This window comes from Siniperca chuatsi, linkage group LG15, assembly GCF_020085105.1.
Source record: "Siniperca chuatsi isolate FFG_IHB_CAS linkage group LG15, ASM2008510v1, whole genome shotgun sequence".
Classification (NCBI taxonomy): domain Eukaryota; kingdom Metazoa; phylum Chordata; class Actinopteri; order Centrarchiformes; family Sinipercidae; genus Siniperca; species Siniperca chuatsi.
Genome location: NC_058056.1, coordinates 3836154 through 3857704, shown reverse-complemented (window position 1 = coordinate 3857704; position 21551 = coordinate 3836154). Strand labels below are relative to the sequence as shown.

The window sequence follows — 21551 nt, the reverse complement described above, 5'->3', positions numbered from 1 at the left end:
ATTAAAATAAAGCATTAATTGACAAAATTGCTGAAATGAGGTTGTGCCTGTACTCATAGAATCTGAGGTATTCTGCCACACCAGCATCAGCAGTTCAGCTTGGCAACTTATATAGACAGTCTGATGCAATCAGGAAGTAATCAATTGCCTCACGGTAAGTCAGGCTCCTGTCTCTTTTGTCCCACAATCCTGAGAGCCATTGAACACAGCTTTGGCCTGTCTGACCTGTGACCCGGATGGCACCAGGTCAATAAAAAGGTCAGCGATCATTGGTTCTGTCTCTCTTTCTCCTGGAACCCTTCACTGCAGCAGACAGCAAGTTAACGCCAAGAGGTTAACTCTTTAAGGACAACCACAGACGGAGCGACCGGCTTCCTCCGATCTCTACAAGCGAACACTGCACAGCAAAAGACGCGTCCACCTTATATATGCTTCCTTTAGGCAATATTATTAGGAAACACTCTATAAACTGTTTTCAGTATCTTGGAATAAACCATTTATATCTACAGAGGGAGTGGGTCTCCCTCCACGGAGGCCGCCACGTTGCACTGCCATGTTTCTACAGTAGCCCAGAATGGACAAACAAACACTGACTCTAGATAGGACCTTTCGCGTTTTTCGCGAGGTTCGTGGCCACCGTAGTTTCACCTACAGCTTGGAAGGGGAGGGTGAGTGTGTATTTCTCAATGTGTGTGTGTGTGTCACTGACTGTGTGTGTGGTTGATTATTCTGATAGTAGTAAAGGGAAAAACTGCTGTTTCTTAATACCACGACATGTTAGTGAAGAATTGTGATATATTCATGAATAAACAAATAAAAATAGTATTTTCTACAAAGTCACATGCAGGATATAAAACAGCGGCATCTTATTCTCTTCATGTGATGGGCTCACATCTGTGGCTGTCCGTGATAGGAACTGGGACTTGGGACATCTACACTGGAATTATCAAAGTTAAAGGACACTGTATCATGTTGACACTCTTTGTTTACATTTTTCACATACACATTATATTATACACATGCACACAATTTGTTTATTTATTTGCCAAATCATAATATAATATAGGAGACAACAAGCAAACAATGTAATTTTAAAAAAGCAATCCTTTACTCATTGGTGTACTTAATAGAGTATAATATTAATGTAATATTTTGTGATCACACGAGAGATTTATTCATGTGACTTTCATGGTCCAGCTAGTCTCCTCCTCTTTTCCTGTTGTTTTTCCCCCTTCTTGTGTACCTGTGAGTCCCCTGTTTGTTTTTCTCTGTCCCTGTGTATGTGTGTGTGTGTCTGCCTGGGCGTGGCGTTCCATCCCTGCCTGCTGCCAATCACCACACACCTCGCTCTCCCTCCCTACCTTCTGTACTCCTGGCTCATCCACTAATCAAGACTCTGCAGTATATATACCCCGGCTCTTCACTCTAGTCTTTGCCAGATCGTCAGTTAGCCTTTGTGGTAAACAACACGGGCAAGTTACTCTAGTCATGTGATTTTTGCTTCATGTGTTTTGGATTCCTGCCTGACCTGTTGTTTCCCTGTGCTCATGTTCGCCTCTTGTCTGACGATTCCTGTTACCTGTTCTGCTTTCTGCCATGGCAAATAATTCCTGGAGTCCACATGTCTGTCTCCATTGTCTGGCAGCCTCTCTACCATGCTAGACAACTCCTCAAGTTACGTAACAGCTCTCACCGCCTGCTCAGCTTCTCCACTCAGCTCAACTACCGGGTCATTCCCCTCTCCTCAGAACCTCAAATAAACTGAGCTCTTATTCTTACTAACATCTCTCTGAGTCTTGCATTTGGGTCCAGAAATCTTTTCATTACATAACAGTGACAGGTTATCTAATCTGGACATGATGACTTGTTATTTAATCACAAATAAATATATGTTCACTTTTTTACCTTTACCTTAGGAAGATCACTTGTGGTTGAGATAATTCCAGTCATATCCACATCAGATAACAGACTTGGGGGGAAAGACAGTACTGTGCTGGTGTTTTTTCTTTTTTATTTCTTAAGTTACTCACTACTCAAGTTATTTTTCAGTAAATACTTTTGTACACAAGCAGTTGTGTTGATGACTTGTACTTGAGTACATGCTTTTGTAAAGTAACAGATTCCTTTTCCCCTCAGTGTGTGTGTGTGTGTGTGTGTGTGTGTGTGTGTGTCTGAGTGTCTAGTTCTTTGTGTGTATTTCTCAATTCATTACAAAATTAAAAATTAAAAATTCTACAAACAATACCCCATATTGACAACGTGAAAGACGTTTGTTTGAAATCTTTTTAATATAATTAAAAATAAAAAATGAAAAAAATCACATGCATATATTTATGTATATAGTTACCATAATATTTGTTACTAAGCTAATGTTAGCTAAGCTAATCTTACCTGTGATAATAGTGAGTGACAAAACTCAATTCACTTTTATTCATATAGCGCCAATTCATAACAGAATTTATCTCATTGCACTTTTCCTATAGAGCAGGTCTAGACCGTACTCTTTATAAAATTATTTACAGAGACCAAACAAATCCCTCCATGAGCAAGCATTTGGTGACAGTGGCAAGAAGGTGGGGGAGAGGGAAGCGCAATGTAATTGTAGTGGTAACATTAATATTAACAAATTAATAATAACAGGAATAACAGCTATAGGAATAATAATGACAGTATTAGTAATGAGAGCCAATGACAACAACTGTAGTAGCAGTTGTCGAGCAGGAACATGAGGGCAGCAAGTGGCCCACAACCACAGATCCAGACTCTGCAGCTCCGGAGGCAGAAATACCTGCTGAAAGCGAGAGAAGGAGAGAGGAGAGAGACGAGACAGCACAAAACTACGGGAGAGAGAAAATGTCGAGTTAGTAACATGCAGTAATAGGATAAAAATGCATACATATGGAGCGGGGGAGGAGGAGAGAGGAAAGAGGTGTATCATTGGAAGTCTTCTGGCAGTCTAGGCCTATAGCAGCATAACTAAGGGATGGTTCAGAGCTCACCCAAGCCAGCCCTAACTATAAGCTTTATCAAAGAGGAAAGTCTTAAGCCTACTCTTAAATGTGTAGATGGTGTCTGCCAACCCAAATTGGGATCTGATTCCACAGGAGAGGAGATTGATAACTGAAGGCTTTGGCTCCCAATTTACTTTTGGAGACTCTAGGAACCACATTGCATTCTGGGAGCGTAGTGTTTTAGTCGGGTAATAAGGTATTATGAGCTCTTTATGATATGATGGTGCCTGACCATTAAGAACTTTGTAGGTGAGGAGAAGGATTTTAAATTCTATTCTGGATTTTACAGGAAGCCACTGCAGAGAAGATAATATTGGAGAAATATGATCTCTTTTCCTAGTTCTTGTCAGTACACATGCCACAGCATTCTGGATCAACTGGAGAGTCTTAAGGGACTTATTCGGGCAGCCTGGTAATGAGGAATTGCAATAATAATAATAATATAATAATAAAACTTTATTTATAGAGCACTTATCAAAACAAAGTACAAAGCGCTTCACAACAAGAAAAATAAAATAACACAGTGAATGACGAAATATAAAGAAATAAAACGAATGAAATACAGAAAAGCAATAAACAGTAAAATAAACAGCCAGTTCAGGTAAAATCAGAATATGCTTTCAGATAAAAATGTGTTTTGAGACGAGATTTAAAAGAAGACACTGGCTCAGACAACCTAATTTCTTCGGGCAAGTTGTTCCAGAGCCTCGGGGCCCTGATAGCAAAAGCTCTGTCCCCCTTAGTTTTCATCCTGGACTCAGGAACAGACAGGAGACCCCTGCCCGAAGATCTCAAACTACGTGAAGGTTCATAAGGGATTACAAAGTCTAAAATATAATCTGGGGCCAGGCCATGAAGAGCCTTAAAAGTAATCAACAAGATCTTAAAATCAATCCTAAAACCAACAGGGAGCCAGTGTAAAGAGGCTAAAACAGGTGCTATGTGGTCATACTTCTTGGTCCTGGTTAACAGCCTAGCAGCTGAGTTTTGTACAGTCTGCAGTCGTGTCAGAGTTTTTTGATTAAGACAAGTGAACAGGCTGTTACAATAATCAAGGCGTGAGGAGATAAAAGCATGCACAACAGTTTCAGCATCACTAAGATTTAAAATAGATCGTATTTTTGCAATATTTCTGAGGTGATAGAAACATGATTGGACAAGCTTAGTGAAATGTTGCTCAAAACGTAAATTGCTGTCAGACAGGACACAAAGGTTTCGTGCAACAGGCTTGATATGTTGTGACAGGTTACCAGTGGATGGCAGTATTTGTTTAGTGATGTGTTGGGGCCCAATAACAAGGATTTCAGTTTTATTTGAGTTGAGCTGAAGAAAATTTATCGACATCCAATTTTTTATGTCAGACAGGCAGTCCTGCAGAGAACTCAGCATACTAAGGTCAGTGGGCTTGACAGGGAGGTACAACTGTGTGTCATCCGCATAACAATGAAAAGAAATACCATGTCTGCGGATTACATCACCCAAGGGAAGCATGTATAAGGAGAACAATATTGGTCCCAGAATTGAACCTTGAGACACACCATACTTGATATGGGAAAAGGATGACTTGAAGTTATTAATGCTAACACAGAATTTCCTATTGGACAGATAAGATGCGAACCAGTCTAGTGCAGTGCCAGATATGCCCACCCAGTGCCTCAGTCTGTCTAAAAGAATGCCATGATCAGTTGTATCAAAGGCAGCACTTATGTCCAACAGCACAAGAATTGAACACATGCCTGCGTCTGCATTCATTAAAAGGTCATTAGTGACTTTGAGAAGGGCTGTCTCAGTGCTGTGGTGTTGACAAAAGCCAGATTGGAACTTTTCAAAGGTATTATTGTTTTCCACAGCAGCAAGGAGCTGCTTAGATACAAGTTTTTCGAGAATCTTCTAAATAAAAAGCAATTTGGATATTGGGCGGTAGTTATCCAGGAGGGTGGGATCAAGCCCAGGTTTTTTTTAAGACTGGCTGGACACAAGCTGTTTTAAAGAAATCAGGGACGCAGCCAGATGACAGCGAGCTGTTAAAAATAATTTGTAAAAGGGGCGCAATACAATCCATAACTTCCAATAGAAACCTAGTTGGGATTTTGTCCAGAGGGCTGGAGGATACTCTCATAAGAGACATGATGTCTGCGAGTTCGGGCAGAATAAAAGCAGAAAAATTGCTCAAAGAAGCCCTGAGCGGGTGAGCCACATCTAAAAAGGCAGGATTGGGGGTGATATTAGATCTTATTAACTCCACCTTTCCAGCAAAGTGCAAAAGAAACTTTTCACAATCAGCATCACACTCAGCAGGGGCACAAGGAGAGGCTGGGTTAACTAACTGATCCACAGTCTTAAACAGGAATCTGGGGTTGTGCTGATGGGCAGAAATAAGTGCAGAGAAATGGCATCCCCTAGCATCCTTCACCATCCTGTTATAAAGGCGTAATAACTCTTTCATGGCCACAAAGTGGACCTGGAGACGTGATTTCTTCCATCTGCGTTCTGCTCTTCTGCAATTCTTTTTACAGCTTTGAATACTGTCATTTAACCATGGCTGTTTTCTAGTCTTTGAGTTTCGTCTATTTTTAAGAGGAGCTATGAGATCTAAGGTTGAAGAACACAGGTAGTTAAAATAATCAACCAAATCGTTGGTGTTGGAGGAATCGGGAAACACACTGCCCGGAGAATTGAACAGTGTACAGAATTTTGAGGCACTATGCTCATTAAGGACGCGTGTGTACTTAGAGCGGGATAAGACAGTAGTAGCAACCTCTTATTCACAGTTGAAAACAATGCATAGGTGATCAGATACAAATATGTCCCTGGTTTCCACAGATGGGGTTTTCAGGCCCAAAGTAAAGACTAGGTCTAAGGTGTGGCCCCGGGAATGAGTTTGGCCAGACACATGTTGTTGTAAGTTGAAAGAGTTAGTGATATTTAAAAAATCAGCAGCAAGGGCATTAGAGGAGTCATCAACGTGAATATTAAAATCACCACAAAGAACAATTCTATCATAATTTAACACAAGACTGGATAAAAACTCAGGGAGTTCCAACAAGAAGGAGCCAGCTGGTTTAGGGGGGCGATATATAATAGCAAATATGACTGGGAGGGGGCCACCAAGTTTAAACATGAGCACTTCAAAGGAGGAAAAATCATTGCAAGCTATGAGGTCACACTTAAAATGCTTCCTATAGACAGTAATGAGGCCCCCACCTCGACCACAGACCCTAGGGCAACCAAAGCAGTCAAAATCAGGAGGGCACAATTCAGCCAGCTGACTGTGAACACCAGGACGTAACCAGGATTCAGTTAAAAATATAAAGTCTAACTCAGTGGAAGAGATAAAGTCATTTAAAATAAACGTTTTGTTAGAGAGGGATCTTACATCCCAGTGAGCCATCTTAAAAAGTCTGTGCTGGTTCAGATTTGATGTTGAGACTGGAGGTCGACTACCTGACTTGTTTGGGTGAAGACCATCTCGTGCAAACAAGGAAGAACGATCCCAGAATAAGTTAAAGTTGTGAATAAAACCAACGTCATGGGTGCTGCAGACAGACTGGAGCCAGGTATGAAGGCTGAGGATCCTGCTAAAACGGCCAATTCCCCGACCCAGTGTAGGAATTGGACCCGAAATGAAAGCATGCTTTCTGGTGCTGTTGAGCAGGTTAAGGAGGCGGATGAAGTCTGCTTTCGTCAGCTCAGATTGCTGACGGGCGGTGTCATTGGTGCCGACATGGACTATGATTTTCGTGATAGTCATCGGGAGTGCAGCCAGAAGTCTGGGGAGCTTTTCGAGGATGTCGGGGGTCGTAGCTCCGGGAAAGCAGCGTGTGACCGCATTAGCGAAGCGGATATTCCTCACTATGGAATCTCCAACAATCAGCGTAGTTGGGGGGATGAGAGGAGGCAGAGTCGATGATCGTGGAGCCCGCCGAGTTCCATCAGCCGTACCTGGGATAGCTGTGGCCGGGGACTGCTGCGAGGGGGCTGCGTCCTTCTTAGCAGAGGTGTTCTCTGCCGTCTCAGGACGAATGAGACCCCCAGAGCTTCTCCTGATCACGGCCTCTTTCAGTAACTTGCGGCGAGAGGAGGAGGAAGACTTGGCTGCTGGAAAAAGGGAGTGTCCCTCCAGTGGAGGAAAGTCCTGCGTGTCCAGGATGTCAAACCTGTTGGCCAGCGGGAGGTCCCGATGTGAAGGTGGAGGAGTCGTGCGCTTTGCACCATGTCTGTCCTTACAGGCTACGGTCCAGTGCTCTGGTTGGCGTGGAGTCGAACTCACCTGAGCCTTCTCACCACCCCCGCCGGCGAGTGACCGTGCATCCACTGGGGCTCAGCACAGGGTAGAAATGACCATGGCTTTGTGCTTCGCACCCATGAGGAGCCACGGGTCATCAGGCTTAGCTGAAGAAGCCTCATGTTCCGGGGCGCCAGTGATGATGGAGCCGAGCCACGGAAGAGTGGGATCATTGTCCAGTGCTGGAGTGGAGCAGTCCGGTGAGTGAGATGGGATGGTCGCATTCCGGCTTGCACAGCCAGAGGAGCTGAGGACCGCCAGGTGTTTTGCCTGGGCCGAGGCGACGGTGGAGAACTCCAGGATGAGCTTGTCTTTTTCTCTGAGCTCAGCTTCCAGACAGGCGATACTTTTCCTCAGCTTTAAGACGGTAAGGTGACAAGATCCACACTCAGTCATCAGGCTATCATTGAGTCCGTGAGAGTGCTTCAGAGCTTAAAATCCACAGTAAAGTATAGTCCAACCTAGAAGTAACAAATGCATGCACTAGTTTTGGCAACATTTTGAGACAGGATGTGCCTGATTTTTGCAACGTTGCGTAGGTGAAAGAAGGCAGTCCTTGAAGTTTGTTTCATGTGGGAGTTAAAGGATAAATACTGATCAAAGATAACTCTGAGGTTCCCTACAGTGGTGCTGGAGGCCAGGGCAATGCCATCTAGAGCAACTATGTCTTTAGATAATGTGTCTCAGAGGTGTTTGGGGCCAAGTACAATAACTTCAGTTTTCTCAGAGTTTAACAAAAGATAATTGTAGGTCATCCAGTTTTTTATGTCCTTAAGGCATGCTTGAACTTAGCTAACTGGTTAGTTTCATCTGGCTTGATCGATAGATATAAGTGGGTATCATCCGCATAACAATGAAAGTTAATGAAATGTTTCCTAGTAATATTGCCTAGAGGAAGCATATATAAAGGCCAATAAACTGATGTTTTAGGGTAACCTAGTCTACTGAGAAACGGCTAAAAGGTATGATAACTAATTTGTATCAAACAAATATCAAAACAACATCAACTCTACAGGTCTACAACTCTGACAGCGCTACATCAGTTCAACAGTGAATCAGCTCACAGTGTCCTAAGCCGGTGAACTGGATAAACTTCTCTTATTCTAAAAAGTAAAATCTGCCATTAACATATACTTATTACCTGTATATGTAAGAAGTATGTATATCATAAATTATGCTGCATTTTACAGCTATGATTAACATACAGTCAAAATTAACAGTGATTTTTATAAATAAGTTACTTTTACATTTGAAAAAGCAAAAATGAGTATTTGGCAATCAGAGGAATAATTATTAAAGGTTTAAATATTATTTTTAATGTAATAAAAGTCATTATATCTATGTTAACCAGATATAACAACAAGATTCTTAGAGTAGCAGATTAAACTTACTGTTTAATGTTTGCTTTAAATTTGTTGATTTGTATTTAGTATATTTAATTTGCCACCAAACTATAAAAATTAGTATAGTAAAAGTATTTTAAACATGTAATGTCTTTTTCCCAACCAAAAAGATAGATATTTAGTCTTATCATACCAAATCACCGATTTCAAATTTAACATTTCACTTTGTCAGGTCCTATATTCATTTAAATGGATCTTCTGTCTGCATGAACTGTATTTCCACAACAATGGCTCATCTGTTAAGAAGCAGTGTGGATTTATCATCTGTCATCTGCAACTAGATGTATTTTACAGACACAGGTTGTTACATGTAGATCTATATATGGTCAGTGAAGAAAAAGCTAAATTATGCTCCATAAATTTCCTAAAACTTGCACACAGTCCAAACCACACAGGTGGTAAAGTGGTAAAATAGAAAAAATACTTTTGTTATTCAGCTGACATTTAACATTTTAAACTTGTAATCTTCCCATTAAAAAACTACTGAAACACATCTGTCATCTGCTGGTTACAACTTTCATTGACAAAGACAAATACACAAATGAAATATTACATGCCTCTCAAAATCTTCAAAACATCAACTTTTTTGAGAACTAAGCAAAAGAAAAGCCATATTTCAGTTTGACTAGACATTTTCTTGGATGATCACATTGACTTGCAGTCTGTTACACTCATGTATTTGTATATGTATGGCTTGCTGTATGTCCTCCAGGCTGAGTATCCAAAAAAAGCATGAAGCTGAGTTCATTCAGAAAGATTTGCAGTGAGAGAGATACTTTCCTTAAAAAACAAACTGTAAACTATGAAAGTAGTAATAAAGAGGAAAAGGTTGTTATATTGTGTGCTACATAGATTTGAACCAACTTTGACAATGTTCCTTGGAACCACTGTTTTGACACAAAAACTGTAGAAAGTTTGATCAGTGTTGGTAAAAACAAGCAGCAAAAAAAGAAGGACCCGTTGTTTACAAGTTTTAGACTGAAAACCTGATACTAACTTTCATTTTGTTGTATAGCCATATGTAGACATGACAAACCATATAAATATTTTTTAAATATGTTTGTTAAATTGTTTTTGTAATACATTTACTAGTTATTTTGATAATATTGTAATATTTTGTCTATCAAAAACTGGTTTAATGAAATGTTCAAACTTAAATAGTGAAATTTTACAAAAGTATATATAGTTAAAATGTACAAATGTACGACTGAAACGATTAGTTAATCAATTAGTTGATTGACATACAATGAAAAACTATTTTGATCATTTAAGCCATTTTTCATGTAAAAACATTTCATGGTTCCAGCTTCTCAAAAGATTTGCTGCTTTTACTTGTAATTATTTTAATAATTTGAATGTATTGTTAATAATGTTGAGGTTTGGACTGTTGGTTGGACAAAACAGGCAATATGAAAGTGTCACTTTGGGCTCTGGGATATTGTGACAGCATTTCTCACTATTTTCAGAATTTTTACAAACCAAACAATCAATCGATTAAATGGAGAAAATAATCAGCAGATTAATCCATAATGAAAATAATCATTAGTTGCAGTTCGATACAAAATTCAAAATGAGCTCCACCTCAACCATCTACAGCAGAAGAACATTTTACTGCTTACAAGCATGTTTTAAAAACATTTAGCTAGACAGCAGTGAATATTTTATGAAACAAAAGGTGCAAAAGGCTCTTGTCTCTTAGAATGTGAAATCTTTCTCAAAAACCCTCTTCTGAATTACAAGTAATTTGGTGAGATATGATGGATATGCAGCAGCCCAAACAATATTGCAGTAATTTACAGTGGTGTGAAAAAGTGCTTGCCCCCTTCCTGATTTCTTAATTTTTTGCATGTTTGTCACACTTAAATGTTTCAGATCATTAAACAAATTTAAATATTAGTCAAAGTTAACACAAGTAAACACAAAATGCAGTTTTTAAATGAAGGTTGTTATCATTAAGGGAAAACAAAATCCAAACCTACATGGCCCTGTGTGAAATAGTGATTGCTCCCTATACCTAATAACTGGTTGGGCCACCCTTAGCAGCAACAACTGCAATCAAGCGTTTGCGATAATTTGCAATGAGTCTTTTACAGCGCTGTGGAGTAATTTTGGCACGCTCATCTTTGCAGAATTATTGTAATTCAGCCACATTGGAGGGTTTTCGGGCATGAACTGCCTTTTTAAGGTCATGCCACAGCATCTCAATATGATTCAGGTCAGGACGTTGACTAGGCCACACCAAAGTCTTCATTTTGTTCTTCTTCAGCCATTCAGAGGTGGACTTGCTGGTGTGTTTTGGATTATTGTCCTGCTGCAGAACCCAAGTTCGCTTCAGCTTGAGGCCACGAATGGATGGCCAGACATTCTCCTTCAGGAGTTTTTGGTAGACAGCAGAATTCATGGTTCCATTTATCACAGCAAGTCTTCCAGTTCCTGACCATCCCCAGACCATCACAGTATCACCACCATATTTTACTGTTGATATGATGTTCTTTTTCTGAAATGCGGTGTTACTTTTATGCCAGATGTAATGGGACACACACCTTTCAAAAATGTCAACTTTTGTCTTGTCAGTCCACAGAGTATTTTCCCAGAAGTCTTGGGGATCATCAAGATGTTTTTCCGTCTTGGAACTCTGCCATGCAGGCCATTTTTGCCCAGTCTCTTTCTTATGGTGGAGTCATGAATAGTGACAGTTCTTTGGATGTTGTTATGGGATCTTTTGTGACCTCTTGGATGAGTCGTTGCTGTGCTCTTGGGGTAATTTATTAGTCTATGATAACACAAGTAAACACAAAATGCAGTAGACCAAAATATCTTCAAAAGCTAGACATCATGTTGAGAGCCAAAGAAATTCAGGAACAAATGAGAAAGAAAGTAATTGAGATCTATCAGACTGGAAAAGGTTATAAAGCCATTTCTAAAGCTTTGGGACTCCAGCGAACCACAGTAAGAGCCATTTTCCACAAATGGCGAAAACATGGAACAGTGGTGAACCTTCCCAGGAGTGGCCGGTCGACCAAAATTACCCCAAGAGCACAACGACGACTCATCCATGAGGTCACAAAAGACCCCACAACAACATCCAAAGAACTGCAGGCCTCACTTGCCTCAGTTAAGGAGAATACTAGAATACCAGAATACTAATTACACACACCTGCTTCCCATCAGCAATCATCATACCAGTCTAAAAGCACACCACACACCTCAGTCAGTTGTCTGGTCTCATTTAAGACTGAAAGGACTCCTCACGACAATTATAAGATTACTACCAGTGAATCTATTTCTTCGTGCATTCCTCCTTCGTCGCTCATCTCCATCTGGCTCCCTCTTTAACTGGCGGTTCCACTCCAGCTTATCTTGTCACCATCGGAGGCTTCACTCCTGCGGTGTGTCACTACTAACCAAAATACTCTTAGAATGTGAAATCTTTCTCAAAAACCCTCTTCTGAATTACAAGTAATTTGGTGAGATATGATGGATATGCAGCAGCCAGATAACTAATCGTTTCAGTCGTACTTGTATAAACTGTTGGGTATTTTAATTTATAACGAAACATCAGATTTTATAAACTCTACATATGCTGTGTGTGTAAAAATCTTAATTTGTAAAGTAACTAGTAACTAAATCTGCCAGATAAATGTAAAAGTAAAAAGTACAATACTCCCTCTGAGACTCAAGTAAAGTACAAGTAAATTTTTACTTAAGTACAGTTTTTGAAAAATGTACTTAGTTACATTCCACCACTGGTTTAAAATACATTAATTGCAAACATGATTATGCTTGTTTGCGTGTTTTGTGTATATATTACAATAGAAAACATATTGAGCATGAGCTCCATGTAGGTGCTGGGTACATTGAAAAAAAGTTGAAATTTTTGAAAGGTATGATGTTTCATTCTGAAAAGTTAACTTTTCAAAAACCAACATGGCTCAGTCCAAAATCTCTTCTCTGACATGATTTTGACATCGGATGATTTGCTAACACACTTCGCAGTTCTTTGGTCCATCATTCTTCTCATTTCCCATATTTCACCCCTTTTGTGGTTCAGAAGAGGTTTTTGAGATATTTCACCTTCTAATTGATAAGATCCATCTGCACCTCTTTTTTTAAAAGAAAATATTCACTGCTAGATAAAGTAAATGTTTTTAAAACATACTTGTTTTTGTTTAAATGTGGGTGGGTTCCTTGGGAGCCAAATGGCTCCAGCATACACGCACACACACACACACACACACACATCACACACGCGCCACGCACATGAAAAAAATTCGTATTTTATATACACTACTCACCTTCAATTAACAAAGTAAGCCCGGTTGTGGAAACATTTTAATATAATTTCTCCTGAAAAGTTATTTAAAGTGCAAGGTAGAAGCATAGTTTGGATTTGTAACCTTTTTGTTTCAAGTAAATGAAGTTTTCCTCATAAACCACTGACTATATTTTGTGGGGTCTCCACACTCCATATCACTCTACCATTTTGTCATCCTCTACTTGTTATTACATCAGATATGTGAGTGCAAACGCCTGGCATGTTAACATGGGAAACAACGGTGAGGAAATGGTGCGTTCCTGCTCTATTAGACTGAAGGACCTCCATGTTAGAATCAGATAGGACTTATCTGTCAGAAATTACTTAAGTGGCTCCTTTTATATAGGCAGCTTTCTATATGAATGCTTGTCTGCAAAATATACACTTTAGAACTCTGCAGGTATTTGGCAAATTAATTCAAAATGTCAGATTTTAGATTGACAAATTAAAAATGCTATCAGCTCTGTATCTGCATCTGTGAAGGTTTAAGCTGTGTTTTCTAACTAAACTAAATGGCTAAACTGTAATTTTTAGGAGGTTAGGAATTTTGGAAAGGGGCAAATTGTAATTTTTATAGATGGAACAAGGGTCTTTTTCTTCTAATGTCTCAGATTGATTACTTCTGATTTGGTTTTCATTGTTTAAATATACTCTGCTGTGTTACAAGAAGGTAGTGATACTAACAAAAATTTGTTTATGTATTTGGTTATTAAATATAAATGACTGAATGTTTACATTATAATATTTTTTTCATATTATTTGCTAAAATGTTAATGCTAACTAATTATTCAATATAGATTTGATGCAATACATACAAAAAGAGTTGTATGTTAAAAATTCTCTATTGCAGTTGATGCAACTAAATTTTCAGAGCAATTCTTTTAAAGTTTACTATTTTAATCCAGTCTGACGTAATTCATGTGCTTTTTCATGTATGCTCTACTAAATGTCTTGTCTTACAGTTACTGAATATTCACCCAAAATATCAAGAAGTTCACTAAACTTATAAAAAAAAATATTTGAAAATGTTGCCCTTTTGTTGTTAGATCAAAGTAACAGTTTTTACAGTGTATGCTATGGCTTTCACAGTCATCACCAGATGTCAACCCAAATGGAGATTTTGAAGCGACATACACAGGTGACATTCACGTTTGTTTTTCTCTTATACTTGTATGGATTGTGAGTTTAACAGGGGCATGTTCAGCAAACTCCAAATGTAAAGAAAACGTAGAAGAAATCAGAAAACGGAAATTATCTATCTATTTCACCCCGGTGACAATGTACACTTCATTAGTCAAACAAATGTGAAGGAATTTGCATTTATCAAGATAAATGGACATTAATATTGGCAACAATATTAAGTGCCTTGAGGAATTTATTTTCCTATGTTCTGCTTGAAGATGACTTTTGGCAGTACTATGTAGAAATATACACCAAACTCTGAAAGACAAAATAGAGAACTTTCCGACACTGATGGAGTGACTTGAAAAACATTGTGGACAAGATTTGTATGTTTATAATTTTGTTAAATGATTTCTTCATTTATTGATATTATTTATTTTTTCAATTTCTGTGCTATTTATCTTATACATTTATTCATTTGTTTGTTTTTTGCATTTTTAGCTTAGTTTTTTCCAATACTCCCTGTGCTGTTGCTTTGTCTTGTAATGTTATTCTGCCTTAAAACCAATAAATTTGGTGGAAAAAAATAACACTACATGTTACGTGTTGTTGAGATTTGGGAGATGTGCACGTCAGCTCCTCTGCGTCCGAGGTACAAGTGGAAATTTTGTCCTGATAGTAGCAGTATGAAAGGTCAGGAAGTCACCAAAATAATGAGGATCCATCCTGTGGAGATCATGAATATCCACAACAAATCTTGTGGTAATAAAGCTATTAGTTATCTTGATACCTATCTAGATGAAGGTTCAAAGGTCACCAGAATGATTAGTCATTGTTTGGGGACCTGAGTACCAATCCAAACTTCATCGCAATGGGGCCTGTTGTTGACATGATACCTTGTTGGAATACTGAAAGGACCCACTGTATCTTTTCTTTTGTACAATTAATAATGTTTTATACGGAACCAAGGATTTGGGTTTTGATTGGTCAGTCAGCGGGTTTGTTTAAATCCAAACCCAAAGCTTGTACACCGCTTGTACGATTGTACTGGTTAAATTTAATCCTAAAGACAATCTGTAAGAAATGGCTCCACTTTGATTCTGAGTGCATGTTGACTTAATCTTCTTTCCATATCATTTATTCACTTTAGCCTGACAGATAAAAGAAATAGCAGTAAAGTCAGCCAATCTCCTGTGGTCTGCCAGCAATTTAAAAGGTCACTATTTGTGTGATTTTCGTTTTCCTAGGCCTTAAATTTTAATTTGTCTAGCACCTGATGAACTCTGTGCTGTTATGTGTTTCTTTTTCCTGTTTTCCTAGGGTTGTTGCAGCAGAGAATACTGTTTCCTCATAGGCTGCCAACAAAATGAAGAACATTTGTGCCAAAGGTCAATCCAGCATGTTATGTAATGGGTGTTCTGCTCAGAGAGGCAACCAGAAAATGAATCTAGTTTATTAATTTCCACGGCCATGCTTTCTTTGCTTAGTGCTTTATGAAAAAGAAAATGGTAACTATTCTCCCAACACTTTCACAAACTCATGCTGCACTGTGCAGGTGCAACTTTAAATATGCCCATAAATTTGAAGGCAGGTTGGCGCTCTGAACAACTTTTGTTTTTTGGGGGGGGTTTTCTGTTCCAAACTGTTTAAAATTTTTCTGTTTAAAGTGTGTACATGTATGGTAGGATGGAAGGGTTTGAATTATTTTGATTTGGTCAACACATGGGGTTAGTGGGATTATGGCCATAGATATCAATGGCTTAGGTTTTCATTTATATGTGCATCACATTTATATGTGCATCACATTTACCCGTTGATAATCACCACCACAACACTGGATGGGACAGATGTATCACGATCAAGCTGTATTATGCTTAAATTATATTCCCCACAGTAACACACAGTGTTCACTTTGTGATATAAGCGTTCTATTACTGAATATGAGTGTACGAAAGCCTACCAGTTCTACCTCTTAATAAGGTGACATCACACTTACGGACTCTCTCCCTCCCTCTCTTGTCTAGGATTCTCTGACCGGAATCATTTCCATAGTGTACCAACCCATACCAGCCATTTCAAAAAGTGGTGGGGACATGTCTGGGGACATGAAAACTAACTCGGTACACGGTACTAACTAACTAACACGGTATGTGTGATTGTCTTCACAACTTTTTTCAAAGAGGTGAAGTCTCCAGTTAACACACTGTTATCTTCCCAATACTGAAGTAAAGAGCTTATTATCTTAGAGGCAACACACCATATCAAGTTAAAATGTTTTCTCGCCTCATTCCCTTATTGTGCACCACAGTAAATGGACTGCCAGTCCTGTCCATTACTTGCCCGTTGTCATGCTCATTTGAAACCAATGTGGTAGTGGAGGAAAACAGGAGAGTTTACTTCTATGTAAAGTGAACCAGTCTGCTCCGTACATCATCTATCAAATTAAGTCAAGCAGCAAAAACATGAATGTTTAACTTGGAATGAAGGGTAACATTAAAATTACAGGTGTACCATGATATTATGGTGACGTATTCAAAGCTGCAGAACATGATATGTGGAGGTGTTATTTTAACAGCCAGCTCATATAATGTGCACATTCTGCTAAATTAATTTTAAACTGTCACATCAATAAAGATAGCTATTGGCTGTATTTGTTTCCCACAGCTAATTGTCAGGTTTGTTGTTATGATACTATTGAATTGCTACTAATTCTTTTAAAGATACAATTCAGTTAGTAAGGTTTTTATTGGCCCACAGCTCTAATTGAGCATATATTTGCCAAGGTTGATAGGGTTGTTAATCATTAACGATGACTCATTGATTTCTTAGCCAGGTCCTGAAACTCCCCACCCACTGGAATTTCAACAGACTCCCAATTCCCCACAACCTCCTGGTATTTTCAACTACTCAGCCATGGAAGACAGTGCAATGAGTGAAGTAGCTGAGTTGCAACACTTTTCAGGCTAAAAGCCTTGTCCTCCAGCCAAGAGATCAACACAGAGTAGTGAGATAAATCCAGGGCTGCCTGGCAGTATGTGTTCTCTGAGTTCCCAGGATGCTGATGGCTAAAAAATGATAAACGTCATCTTTTATTCAAAGCATATCGTAATATAATGAGCATACATATCTTTAGTATAGATGTATCCAATGAGAATCAGAACTTTGACCCCTACCTCGTGTCTTTGCATATATTGCAGTGATGTTGAAAATGATCCATGAAATTACTCTTCAGAGAGAAATAGATCAGTTCCACTGAACTCGTTGATTTTATTATTTCCTCCGAATTTTAATGAGAGATGCTTATTAAATAGTATGGGCTTCAAATTCCTGGAGGAATGTCTTTTTTAATCTACTGACGCCACAAGACATGACATAAACAATACCTCTCACTGGGAAATTTCTCAGAGGTCAGTTGTCTGGAGAACCTCATCAGATTCTGAGGAAGATTGCTTTTAATCCACTATTGACCAAATCCTCCTCATTTCAGTTCAAGATTCTTTTTGTTTGCAGTTATAATAAACATAAAATATAATGAGATTGAAAGTTCACTGTTGACCTTGGAAACAGCGATGTCAACTGTTTTGTCAACTGCTGTTTCCAAGGGTCAGAATGAACTTTCTAGACCTAAAACTGCACAGAAAAAAGGAAATTTGAGATCATGTGATACAATTGAAAGCTCCAGAACAACTACTGAGTGAAACCTGCGATGAGGTTGTTTAGTCAAAAATTATGTTTGTATACAAATTTATGTTTTTGAACATTTTTAGCCCCATTCCAACAGTCTGAATCCAATTGCACCACATGTTCTTTTCAAGAAAAAGTATGGTGAGTGGGGAAGTAAATATTCGTTTTACTAGCCTATTTTAGAATCGTGCATGCATCTATTTTATCTGGATACATTATAATGCGTTGCCATAGTCAGTGAAACTAACTATGAAACTACCAAACCGCGGCTGGGCCTCAGGGCTGGAAGCGGGGAGCTGCTGCCATCCCACAGGAAGTAATGACTGCCGCGATCCAACAGGGACTGGAGGAGGCGGCGGCAGAGCAGGCAAGCAGCTGGGAGGCAGAGCAGGTGAGCAGCCTGGAGGCGGAAAATGCGAGGAGCTTGGGGGCGTAGCTTTGGTGCAGACAAGTAGTGGGTTGATAGGCTGAGGAAGGGTTGGTAGAGGTGTGGACGGCGAGCTGGTTGCCAAATTGGTGACTGGTGGGCCAAACTCCCTCCTCCTACAAACTGGCCCAAAGAGTTGAGCCTCGTCTAGCGCCTATAGGGATCCCGCCCAGCTCAGCGCCGGGCCGACTAGCTGGAGAACTACGAAGGCTACCTTGGAACGTTCAGTCGGAAACTGGGGTGGATACAGGTGGAAAATTAGGTAACACTTCACCAGAAACTCCTCGCACTCCCCTGTTGAGCCTGAGAAGGTCCCCGGCTGCGCCATCTCGCTGGCCGCCAGAGGTGGTGAAGGATGGGTGAGGAGATACCGCTGGACCAGACTCTCCAGGTCCAGGAAGGGGCCATCGGGACTCTGGGCTGTCATACTTATGGTATGGTCCGACTTTCTGTTATAATACAGGCAAGGGACACCGAGATGGACCAGAATGTTCTTTATTGAATGACCACCCGAGATAAAGGGTATGGAGAGAGGGAAGTCTGTAGGAGGGAGATCACAAGAGGCGGGGAGATCACTGGAGGCAGGGAGATCACTGGAGGCAGACGGGGAGATCGCTGGAGACAAGGGAAATAAAGACTATGCCGAGTGACATAGAGAGTCCTGGATTCAAACGAGGTCGGACACATACTGAGGTGAGTGCAGGTCTTTTGTACTGGCTGTGATTGTGACTAATGGGGAGCAGGAGTGTAATTGGGAGCAGGTGTGTGTGATTGGTGGATGGTAGAGCCTGGCGTATCTGTGACACAGGGTTACTCAAAACATTTCTGTCAAAGCATAGCATTCAATCTGTGTTTCAAAAACCTCTGTAACAAAATGAAGTATTAATAATAAAGCAATATTATTATTGTTATTGATTGCCAGAAAGTAGAGCCAGACCCGTATGTGAAAGGGTAACTGTCATATCTCGACTCAATATCCTATTGAAATTTGGCCGGTTTTGATGTGTACAAATGTTACCTATCCTAAATTACTGAGTGTCTTAAACAAATTGAATATATTGAAGTATAAAGTTTTCTGAAACAAACTCAAGCTCAATGTTAAGTTCTTCTTCCCATGGTTTTTTTTCAATGAATGTACTGTTCCTATAATTCCCTGATTCTAAGCGTTTATATCAATAATAAAAATCTAACAGTGGCATTGTTCTAAACACAACTCTAAACAAGATGATCAAAAAGATAATATAAAAAGATCATTTTAAGATGTTGATGTTGTTTTTGCCCCTTATATTAAAAGCTCTGCCAACAGACGATGACATAATCATGTGATTTTGTGTGATAGGAGTGAAGTAAAAGCAAACTGGTGGGTGTATCTGACACATCAAAAGCCAACTCTCTGCTTGCTGGATGGGTCAAAGTGACATGTATTTGTCTTCAGTCTTGTATGAAGGTAGAAATGTGATAGCAACCTAATGGGTACCATTTCTGTTGCTCCAGATGTAGAATGTCAAAATTTTATAGCAACACCATGCACTAATTACTGTGCATGACAGAATTTAAAATGGAGTGAGTGAGCTCCTGAGAGAAAATTTAGGAAATTATAATTCATTGCTTGTAAGCCACTGGCTGTGCCAAAACAACCAAGCTTTGAGGGGCTATAAACAGAGCAGCACAGAGGGAGTCGACACAAAGTTCAGGGGAGCTAGCCAGCATCCCGATATTTCACCCTTCACTGTTTCATCTAACCACAGAGCTGTGAATCATGATGAAATCTCCTCGCTAAGTGACTGTGTAGATCTCCATGAACTACCACAGAGTTTACACTCTCCTGGACTCCCACACCCAAACCTCTTTCCCTCCTTTCCCATTTCTCTTCTTGGCCTGTAAACCTGATTAACATCAGAACCAACAGTGAGAGCAGGGGTCAGTGTTAATGCGGAAAATGGCTACCACCCTTTTCAGTGGGTCGCACTTTCCTCACATTGAGCTGAACAAGAGAGAGGGAGGGAGGGTGGTAGATCGCAGGGTCCACCGGAGCGGTTCATGTGGACTGTGGCCCTCTGCATTGAATGAAAGTCAGTCAAGCATGATCAGTCATCCTACACAGTACAGGAACATGCCTGCTGTTGAGTTGTTTACATATCCCCAAAATGACTCTGGAGTGGGTAATATGTGCAAATCAATGAGCAGAAAGGGAGAGATCTGGGCAAATGCTGCAGCCCCTGATGTAGGCCAGGCTGACAGTACATACCCCTATGATGGATTAGTGCAGCTGGCAAATTACATCTCTCTAATTGTGCTTTGTAAAGTGCGTTACCATGTATCACTCTTCCTTTAATCTCAGCTAAACTGAGGGCTGATGTGTGACAGAGGAAAGCAAAGAGTGGACCAAGCACAGGGCTTAAATTCAACCCTTGAATTGTTTCAGTTAAAGTTTGGTGCAAAGAAGGATAGGATGAGACATATATACGGATAATTCCAGTTTATCAGAACTTGGGTCATATATTTGTAGATTTGGTTAACAGCATTGTATTATGATTGCCAAGAGTGTCTGTTGTAAACATCCATCACTGTTTACATCACACTTCCTGCTTCAACTTTAACCCACTGTATTTAATAGTTCAGCAATCCTCAAACAAACTAGTTTGTACAAAGTGTCATCCAAACACGTCTAAAGACAAAGTGTTATACTTGTTCCTAATGAACATGCTCAGAGGTGGGAGAGAGGGGCGACACATGATGAATTACGTAGGGGGGTAATAGCGCACACTTTCAGTTTTAACTCACCAAGTTAATTGCTGACATCTGGTAAATTGGTGAAATTGTTAAAAATAAGTCTAACGGGGCAACAGACATGAGTAGCCAGACAATCATACAGGTTGCAAACAAGTTAACAGCTCAGCCATTTCATCTAAACCACTTTATTTGAACATAAAACCAAGTTCCAACAAAACCAAATGAGTGCACCTCCTCTCCTACATTCCAGCAATTACTTTGGTAGTATAATATTATTCAAATTAATAGACATGATAGTCAAAACAAAAAAAAAAAATAAAATAAAATAGACTCAAGATGTAAAAAAGAATTTTCCTTAATGCGAGCCTATGTAACTTTTGCTGAACAGCAGCTACGTTGGCCATAATTGAGAATTACAGGATAATGGTAAAGCTAAAATGAAACACTACCACAAATAGAGAAGAGTAACAAAGTCATAGAACTAACTAGTATTGTTAGTTACGCAGCAATATCTAATTAAAGTTTGCTAATATTAGCATTAGCCAGCATAAGCTACTGGTCATATTAGACC

The 21551-nt window shown here is 39.6% G+C and overlaps 1 long non-coding RNA gene across 4 annotated transcripts in view; it reads left to right on the top strand.

The window, feature by feature from the left end:
* Positions 1-295: 295 nt before the first annotated feature.
* LOC122861657 overlaps positions 296-21551 on the top strand; it is a 40297-nt gene continuing 19041 nt past the window's right edge. Inside the window, exons 1-5 of one of the 4 annotated variants that reach the window (XR_006374539.1) lie at positions 296-668; positions 14104-14152; positions 15457-15524; positions 16161-16282; positions 16966-20935. This is a non-coding gene — a long non-coding RNA (uncharacterized LOC122861657). Of the gene's footprint in view, positions 669-14103; positions 14153-15456; positions 15525-16160; positions 20936-21551 lie in introns of those variants that run through there. The other 3 variants (XR_006374537.1, XR_006374538.1, XR_006374540.1) reach the window with 3 other exon arrangements.